Genomic DNA, 9,943 nt, shown 5'->3' with positions numbered 1-9,943 from the left:
ATGCAACTCTTGGGCTATCGATGCTGCAGTTTGTAGCAGCAAAACAAAAGACTTAAGCAACAAACTTGGCAATTACATGCAACCAAGCAGGCTGCCAGACAGCCAGACAAGCAACGCGGCAGCATCTTTTGTTGTTATTGTTGCCATCGTTGGTTGCTGTCTAGAGCTCTAGCTGTTGCTGTTTGCTGTTGCTGTTGCTGTGTGTTGTTAGCGGCTCATATTTCTTAGCGCGCATATCTAAATATCGAATCATGTCGCTGATTTGCTCTGCCGCACCATTGTTGTTGCCCCAAGGCAGCCACAGCAACAAGCTGCAGTCTCTAGACAGACAGACAACAACAACTACAACACACACTAAATCTCATTGTGCCGTTGTGACATGACTCTTGCTCGACAATAGATAAAACAAATTGACTTGGTGTGTGCCCAAAATGTCTTCTCTTAGCCATTGCAATCGCATAGTCGACAGTTGGCAAGATTTCCCCCGCGTTTTGGTGGGCGTACTTTGGCCAACTTCAAAACGTTGCCAGCCGCTTCGCATTTTGCTTCCTTTGTCATCTTTTGCAGTGAGAAAAGCAAAAGAAGAAAAAACGAGAAAACAAAAGCAACAACTGCACTACAATACCTATTATCAACAGCATATCTACGAAATCCCCAAGCGACAATTGTCCACCAACAGCAACAACGACAACAACAACGACAGCAACAGCAAAAAACACGCTGTCCAAATATGTTGCAAGTTGGTGTTATTCTTCACACGGCATCATAAATTTCACGTATAATTGACGCTTTCAGTTATATCAAAATTGGCTAAAAGGCGACGACCACAAAGCCACACAGCAATAGCAACAGCAACAGCCACAGCCACAACAACAGCAATCGTTGAGCTTTTGCGTTGGTGGCTCTCGTTGTGGCCAGTTGAGTTGAGTTGAGGTGACTACAGACTCCAGGGATTACTTTTGCACGCTAGACTCGCACTCGTTTGTTGGTTGTGTCTCTCTGTGTGTCTTACATTGTTTTTAGCTTTGTTGAACAGCTAATAATAGCCAGGCAGACAGACAAAGCGACAGAGAGACTTTTCGGGGCAGCAGACAGTGAGTGAGTCAGTCAACAACAACAGCTACAGCAACAAGCACTTGCAGGTGTCGCTTTTGATACCCGTTACTTAAAAGATAAAAGGGTATAACAACTTAATAATACAGTAAGGAAGCAACAGCCTCTGACTTAAACATATTCTAGGCATTTCAATCTACCTAAAATGCGAAAATTCTTAAAATGTGCTACAGGAAATACAATTTATATAAGTTGTAAGAACAAAAAAAAAAAACAGTAAAGCTCATAAATAAACTATGAAGTATCTTCTGGCCAACCCAACCCAACTAAAGCTTTCTCACTTATATATTTTGTAACTATTTTACTTTTGCGTTGGCGCCTTGGACACACTTTAATAGGATTTCTTTGTTCAAATTAGCTTTCATTTTCCTCTCGCTTTACATATCTATTTATTTGAACAATCATTATATTTTTGTGTGTGGTTGCTGTTTGTGTTTTGTTGCCACATGCATTGCCATTGACAGCTGCACAAGTGGCACTCGAAACATGTTGCCGCACACGCCATAAATCCAGAAATCAAACATATTGAATAATCAAAAAAACTGCTCAACAAATTTTCAGCCTCAATTCGAGTTCAACCACCTAAGCGGTTGCAACTACTTGCAACTTGCCCACGCCACACACACCACACACGCCTCACACTCCTCACACCACATTGAACACCCACCCTGCAACAGTGGCAACAGTTTTGTGGTCATTCATGCAACCCCCTTCGCTGTGAGCTGCAGCTAGAGCTGCTTTCGCTCATTAAGCAAACAGTCAAATATGTTGCCAATTTTCCAACCAGTTGTTGGTTTTACACCACTCACAAATTTTTATGACAGATTTTTCAAGTGTTTTTGCGGTTGCTGTTGATTTTGTATACCCTGTAGCAGTAATTGCAGAGGGGTGTACTGCATTTAATTAAACAAGTGTTTTAGTTTTGGTAAATGTATATTACTGCAAAATATTGAAAGAATTTAAGATGTGGAAAAGTATTGCTGGGATTCAATATTATTTAACTCTTCTGTTCCATGTGGCAAATAATTTAAAGATTATAACCAAACTAATCTCATCTTCCACTATTTCATTTTTGGTATAATATAATATATATAGATACATATATATTTACTTTCCGCAAGTCCCAACATTATTCATTCATATAAAGTACTTTGTGCTCACTAAATTATAAGAAAAGTAAGAGCTAGGAGGTCAAAGTTAAACAACATCTTTTACCACATTTTACTAAGCAATAAAGCTGAGATTTCATTAACTATCTAGATTGAAATCAGACTTTAATTTTATATTCAATCTTATCGAACTAAAATCAATACTCAGATTACTCAAGTTTCATTTCCTTTCAATTTGTAAGCTATTTAGTAGTCGATCATTGTTCAATTATTTGGTTTTGTGGTGGCGGCTTTGGTTTGCGGTGGCGATGGCGGTGGCAACTGAGGGCGTTGAGTCTATGCGGTTAGGTTGGACGGCAGCCAAGGCGTTGTGGCATTGAGGCAGGCCACAGGCAGCAAATTCGACTTCCAGCGTGGAGACAGGCAGAGGTCTGTTAAAGAAAAACATTGCCGGAGGTTAGTTGTTTATGAACCTTTTTATTGCCTTCTGTTGGTCTTACAGATTTATGCGCCATATTTCAACGTTGGAGTAAGTACTTTGTGTGGTTTACCGCCACTGACAGCCGGCGAAAACGTAGAATCTCTCTCACCACTCAAAAATATGGTAGTTACTTTGCCACAATGATTTTACTATTTAGTAAAGCTGATTAATAGCTAGATTTTAGCGTAAAATTAGCTAAATTCGAAGGTGGCTACAACAAATTAAGACTATTATTTTTCTTAAATTTGCAATTAGGCTTTGAATGAAACTTTTTAAATGCTTGAAGGAATTCGAAGTTGATTGAACAGTTTTTACTTTTAGGTATGAGTAATTTTATTAGGTAAATACTTTAAAGCAGTTCAAAATGTGGGTTATTTTATTAGGTTCTTTTCACTCAACAAAATTCTCATTATTAGGCAGTTATGCCAAAAGATCCTACTTTTTAGCAAATATAATTATATCACATCTTTTTCAAAACATGTTAAACTGGCTAATTTACCCTTTTCTTTATTTGAACAGATTTTTGTTTAAAAGAAAATAATGTAAGGAAATGTTTAGGAATATAACTTATAGATTTTTTTTTTAATTTTTTTGTTTTATATGTAATCTATCAGTGTCGAAATGAGAAAGCAAATTTGATAAAATTATAGATAGATAAATCCAAATAATTATTACAATATCTCAGTCTATAGTTTGTGTTCCTAAAAACATGTTTATCTTATCTTCTATTCATTGCTTTCCAAATAGTTATCTAAGCCTATAATTGTATTACCCTACTTTCGCTTTGCCTCCCTCTGTATGAAAAAAGTAGAGTATGATATTATGATTCGCCAACCTTATCCAAATTTCGATCATTTATAAGCTGCCACCTGAGCAACATTTGCAACTCCCTCTGCCGCATTGTCACACTTGTCTCGCTGTGAACCTTGCACATGTTGTCAGACAAGAGGCAAGTTCATCAGTTCATCAGCGCAATTCGCGGCATTTGTGCTACGCCTCATTTAAGCCAACCCCAACCCCAGATGAGGGATTGCCGCCCCTATCGTAAATGTAAATAAAATCAGAAAGGCAAACATTGTGCTACAGATACGCACCCAAATTATAACACGAACAAAGGCGATTAATTAGCGGGGAGGGAGGGATGAGTTTGAGTGGAAGTCACCACAAGATGCGACGCTGCGCCGGCGTGCTGTCGCCCTGTAATCGAAACCCACAAAGGGGAGTGAAAAGGGGGTAGTCAAATTGTGTTGCGCGTGCTCATGTCGATGATGTTGATGCTGATGATGATGATGATGATGATGCTGAGGCTGCTGCTTGGCAAGCGCGAACAACTTGCAACCGAGCACGATGTGTCTCCAGTTTAAACACTGTTTACTTTTGTTTTGTTTTTGGCTGGGTGCAAACGCAACACTCGAAAACCCCAACACCAACCCCACCCCAACCCAAAAAGAAAAGAGTTGCATGCACGTGCATATGTCATTTTTTATGGCGCTGTTCGTGTTGCCATAAATCCATAACAATATGACAAGTACAAGTACTTTAGCGGCAGCTTCTCTCATGTGCAACATGTTTGCACGTTCACGCCACAGTCAGAGGCACACAGGGCGTCTCTCTATCTCTCTCTTTCTCTTTGAGACAGGAACAAGCATTGGGCTACCTTCTTTGGCTGATTGCGATCAGCAACCGCTTGCCATAGGCCATAGGATGCTCATTTGTGACTTTGGTTGCTGCTGTTGCAACTGTTGTTGTCTTCTACGTTTCATTTTACAAAATATTTTGCACTGCCGCCGTCGCCGCCGATTTTGACATGATTTACATGAAGACGCACATTTTTATTACATTTTCGTGGGCATAAGTGCAACCACCACCGGCCTCTGCTTTGATTTTTTCCTGCATTTTTTTCGGTTACGCATCGCAACATGGAAAACTCAACAGCTGTGCGCGGGTTGACAAGGGTTAAGTTTTCTGGCCTAATCATTTATCATCTTTTTTTTTTTTGATTTTGTTTTGCACTTCTATTTTCTGTTACAATTTTCAAGTGCAGCTACACACCCCTTCACCCACTTGTTTGCAATTAAAACGCAAAACAATAAATAAAAAAAATTGTAACAAACTGAATAATGAACTGCACTTGGCTCAACGTTGAAGTTCTATTCATGGTGGTTGCTTTGGTTTTTCGTTTTTAGTTTGCTTGTCAGTGTCGGGATAAATGTCGCCAGCGAGGCAGCTTAAGTCGACAGTTTAATTTCGCTTTTGAAATTGAAATCAACGCGACTTAAGATCGTAATCATAATCCTTATAGAGTCCAAGCGTAATCACATCAATTTATTAGCTGATCGAGCTTATTTGGCTTCATTAGCTGGCAATCAAATGTAAAGATCAGAACACATAGATCGTTTCGAAACAAAGAGAGAGAGAGAAAAAGAGTTAAGAGTTATGTTTTACATGTAAAGGAGAAAAACATTTGGTGTGGTCCCTTTGGGATCACAAAGTCAAAAGAATTTTTAACTAATTAAAATAGCTATAAAACCCCAAACTCAAATGCTGCTGTTGTTAAACTGTGTCCTGCAGTGGCAACAGCATTTTTCAGCATTTCATTGGAAATTTTCATGCCCCAAACAGCGGCAGCAGCGAGCTGAAGTGAGTTGAAGTTGGGATAAGCGACACGCTAACTCCAAAAACCCAAAAACTCAGGCTCTGAGATCCCAACAAATGACTGGCAGACCAGTTTCGAAGGCCTTCGAACGGCAAAAGATGAATGGTTTCAGTTTGAGTCTCAGCGTTGGGCGTAGTTGTTGTTGTTGTTGCTTTTGTTGTTGTTGTTGCTGGCTGGTTCTCAATCTGTTTTGTGGCCTGGCACAGAGCTTAGCTTACTCCCGCCGCGGACTCATCGTCCATGTCCATGAGTCGAACATTGTCTGACAGCCGCAGCAGCAGAAAGCAGAACACAAATCGACAGCCGAGCGCTGTTTACTACTACTTCCACAATAAAAAAAAAACCGGGCCAACTCGACTTGTACTGAAATTACTGCAGCGCATCAGTCGCAAGTCCAAGACGAAGCAAAGTCCAAGTTGCGAGTCCACAGCTCAGTGGACAGCTGAAAAGGAGGCTGGAATTTTTGGTTGCTCGATGGAAGCTTAAAACTTCAACATTTTTAATTAGCGCCTGCTTTGTTTTCGTTTCGTTATTCGTTGCGTTTTTCACAAAAAAAAGCACCCAAAAAGAAAACGAAAAACAAAACAACAAATCGACATCGATTCCAAAATTATTTCGCTTTTTTTTCCGACTCCTTTTCTTTTGTGCTGATTGCGTGCATGCTAATTCTAGTTGACTTGGCGGCAGAAACTAAGAATTGACAGCATAAAAAAGGGTGACTTAAAAAGGGAAAGAAGAAGCGAAGAAGAGGAAGCGGAAGTTTGTAGGTGAAAAACTATTAAAGTTGTGTGGGGGAAGTTGAACAGGATTTCACAGTTTTCTACAGCTAAACTCACAGTGAAAATCTCTCAGTGAACTGCTGTCAGAATACACAAATTTTGACAAGCAAACAGCCATTTTATTGCAGGGTATCTGATTGCCAATCACGCAGCAATCTTTGCAGCAGCAATTTCAACTCAGTTGTGGCTTAATCTGTCTCTCTTTCGTTGCTGCTGGCTGTCTCTCGAGTCTTGGGAGAACGATTTATAGCAAAATAGTCGACCAATTACGCAGGCATGCCCCATAGTCGAGAGCAATTCTAGTCGCAGTCAGCTAACTGTTTGGCATGTGGAATAGCCAGTTGCAACATCGAGTGATCAACGTAAAATACCACAATACATAAATATCAATTACAGGTCCATAAATTTGAAACCAATTAGCCATGTGAAATTGATAAGCGCAGCGATTTAAGCATCAACTGACTTTTGCTGACAATGGCCATCAAAAGTTTTCCAGCAACAACAACGGCTAACAACTTAATACAAATTGAAAGCGCAAAAGCCAAATGTTTAGTTCTCACATTAAATGCAAAGAAACGGCAGCACATGCAGCACACGTTGAATGTTGCTGGAGGCGAGAGGATGAAGAAGAAGAAGATGAAGAAGCGAGAGACAGCAGCAGCGAGCACTACTTAACTTTTCGACACCCAATGAAATTTTCGCACATTACTGCCAAAAGTATCTAGATGCAAAAATATCTGACCGTGTGTCGACGACGAAGACGAAGGCGAAGAAGAGGAAGACTCTTCGCTAAGCCCGTTTGCATGCAAGTTTTCGCAAAAGTGCCTCCGTCTGTTGCCTGGCTGCCTTCCTGAGCTGAGCCTCATATCTGCATCTACTGGTAGGCAAATGCAATTTATTATACGTCTGAGTCAAGCCAGACCGAGAGAGAGAGAGAGATCGAAAACGAAGCGAAGAAGGAACGAAGGCAACGTTGTTCACGCAAGCCAAAGTTGCCATTTTCTTATTAATACATTTTTAGCCCGAGCCTTTGTGCGCTGCAACTGTGGCGAAGGTGGTGGCAAGTTGCAGGCATAAAAATCAGATAAAAAATGCTTCGCACACGATTAGGAATTTTTAATTAAAATATTTTGTACTGCTGTTTGTAGTTAATTTTGTACAACAACAGACACACAATGTGGCAGCCACAGCAACGGCAGCAGCAGCATAAGCACCTGCATTTTATTCTTGTTGCTGTTGTTGTTGTTTGTCGTATGCGTGTAGAACAGCAGAAAGTACGAGATCCGATTTCAATGCCGCTAAAGGTTGCAGAGCCCAAGCTCGAGACCCAAGTCCAACTCCAACTCCAAGCCCAAGACGAAGCCCAGTCAAATCCTTTTGCGCTGTTGCGCTTCGTTCGCTTACGTGGCCCGGCCGCGACTCCCCTACGTGCAACATTTCAACCTGCCACTGCGGTGGCAGCATTGATGGGCGTATACATGCGATTCTGTTCGAGCCTTCCACTCTTTTTTTTCGCTTTGCTTTTCGTTGCAGCAGCGTCGTTTAGCTTAACTCAACATATTTTTAAGTTGCAATCAGCGACGCGGGGAGGAGGGGAAGCGGGAGCGAAGGGAAGCCATGGAGGGAGGCAAGGAGAGCAAGAGAGCTGGCGGGGGCGCATCGATGATATATTTAGTGGCAGGCCAAAACGAAAGACTTAAGCAACGAACTTGCGATTACGACACAGCATGGCGCATACATCGAACTATTCGGACTTCCACACACACACACACACACACACACATGTGTATAAGTAAATGTATATAGTCAAGGCAATTGCTCCACCCGATCGCCGATCACCGATCGTCGCACGACTTTTGTCTGCCCTTTTTTTTGCTGCTGCTGCTGCTGCTTCGGTCTTCTTTCCCTTTCCCCCACTGCACATTGTGTTTTGCGCGCAAATTGAAGATCGTGTTAAACGCTCAAGTCTCGTTCGCTTTTTTTTCGCTTACTTGTTGCTGTTTTGTTTTTGTTGCAGCACATGCAGCACAATGCATCATTAGCGCTTGTGGCAAATGCGTTTGCCGTGCAAAGAAAGAAAATCTCAACAACTTTTGCAGCAAGTGCAACACAGTTCATTGGCTTTGGCCGTGCAATTTGATTATTGCGCCTCATCAATTATGACTAATTGTTAAACAAATGCAACACTCTCGAACTGCCAACGGGCCAAACAAATTGACAACAACGCGACAATTTGGCCAATAAATTTGCGTTTCGTTTCGATTTTTTTCTGTTTTTTGTCAACGTGCTTCGCTTTTGTGTGGCAGTTATGACAAATCTGCGGCAACTTTTCGGCCGTGCACAGCATCCATAAATGCTAAAAACCACTCTTCAGTTGAACCTCATCTTCTTCTTTCGTTCGAAGTCTTCTCCTCTTCGGTTGTGTGTTGTCTTTCGGTGTATTGACACAACAAATATGGACGAGGCAAACACTTTGCGGCAATTGTAAACATTTAAAATGCAAAATGTGTCAAATAAGAAAACAGTTTTTCAGTCTTAACTCGCGTTTCTCTTTCTGTCCGTCAGTCTATGTTCGTCTGTCTCTCCCTGCCCATCTGTCTGACTGAAGAAAAATGTGCCTCAAATAAAAGGCTAAATAAAATAAATTTACGTTTTGCGTGGCGTGAAAAAATGCGCACGCGCAGATTTTGTAAATGAAGGCGAAATGAGACAAATGACAACAATAAAAACAACAATTCCCATATGTACTCGATGTGTAGCTGAAGAAACAGAGAGACAAAACAACAGTATGCAATCCATGTACATATACTTAAGTATTTTATTAGAGCTTAAGAGCTACGAGGGCGGCCAACATTCACTTCATTTCGTTCCATTGACATTTATTGTGTCACGAAATATCCAGCTCTCTTGTTTTGTAGTCCGAAAACAGCAGATTGTAAAAGGAAGAAGACTGAATGTTGTTGCAATTGACACGAGTTAAAGCGGATGCAAAGTAGCTGAAGGAGACTTTGAAGAGATTTTCTGAAATCATTTTGAAAAGTTTCACTTGATGGTGAAATAATTAAATATTTATCTTCTTTTCGATTCTTCTTTGCTTGAATATTATTTTTAATAGCAAAAGTTGAATTACAATTACTATTATTGAAAAGTATTTTCTTCATCGTGTTTCTTTTTTAAATGATATAAAATTCATTCTACATAAAATGTTTCACTTACGTTCGTGGTGAAATATAAAAGTATTCTTATGCAACGATAATTTCATCTTAACAGCAGGCGTAATTTCGATTTTTGTTGATTGCTGAAATATTGGTTTCGATCAGATAACAATAGTAGAAGGTATTTAAGAAATACTTTTGTATGTCTTAGTTGCTTTGGCTGACAATCTAGTATATTTTGTACTCTGTGGTATATTTAGAATAAAGTACAATATCGCAATGTTTTTAAAATAAGGTTTTATTGAAAATGGGTTGCAGGTATCTCACACTCGACTTTTTTTTCTTATTTATTTAAAATTCTCTTCTAGCTGCACCTTCTTTGAAATATAAGAATATAAAGCTATTATAGTTTTTAAGTTAAGTTATTCATTTTATTTATTTTCTATAAATAAATCAAGTCAGCCTGGTTTAAAGTCTTAATTCCCTGACAGGAAATTGACAGACAAATTGCACTCCATACTCAAATTGGCTACTCTGCACGAACAGCTTGTTTAGCCCACATTCCTGTAATTAATGCAGTCATAATAAAAAATTAAGATCATTTATTTAATCTTTAATTAGTCTGCAATTGCGATCATTGAACTAAGCTG

This window comes from Drosophila albomicans, chromosome 2R (genome assembly GCF_009650485.2).
Source record: "Drosophila albomicans strain 15112-1751.03 chromosome 2R, ASM965048v2, whole genome shotgun sequence".
Taxonomy (NCBI): domain Eukaryota; kingdom Metazoa; phylum Arthropoda; class Insecta; order Diptera; family Drosophilidae; genus Drosophila; species Drosophila albomicans.
The sequence above is the reverse complement of the archived record's forward strand: the minus strand, read 5'-3'. Positions refer to the sequence as shown.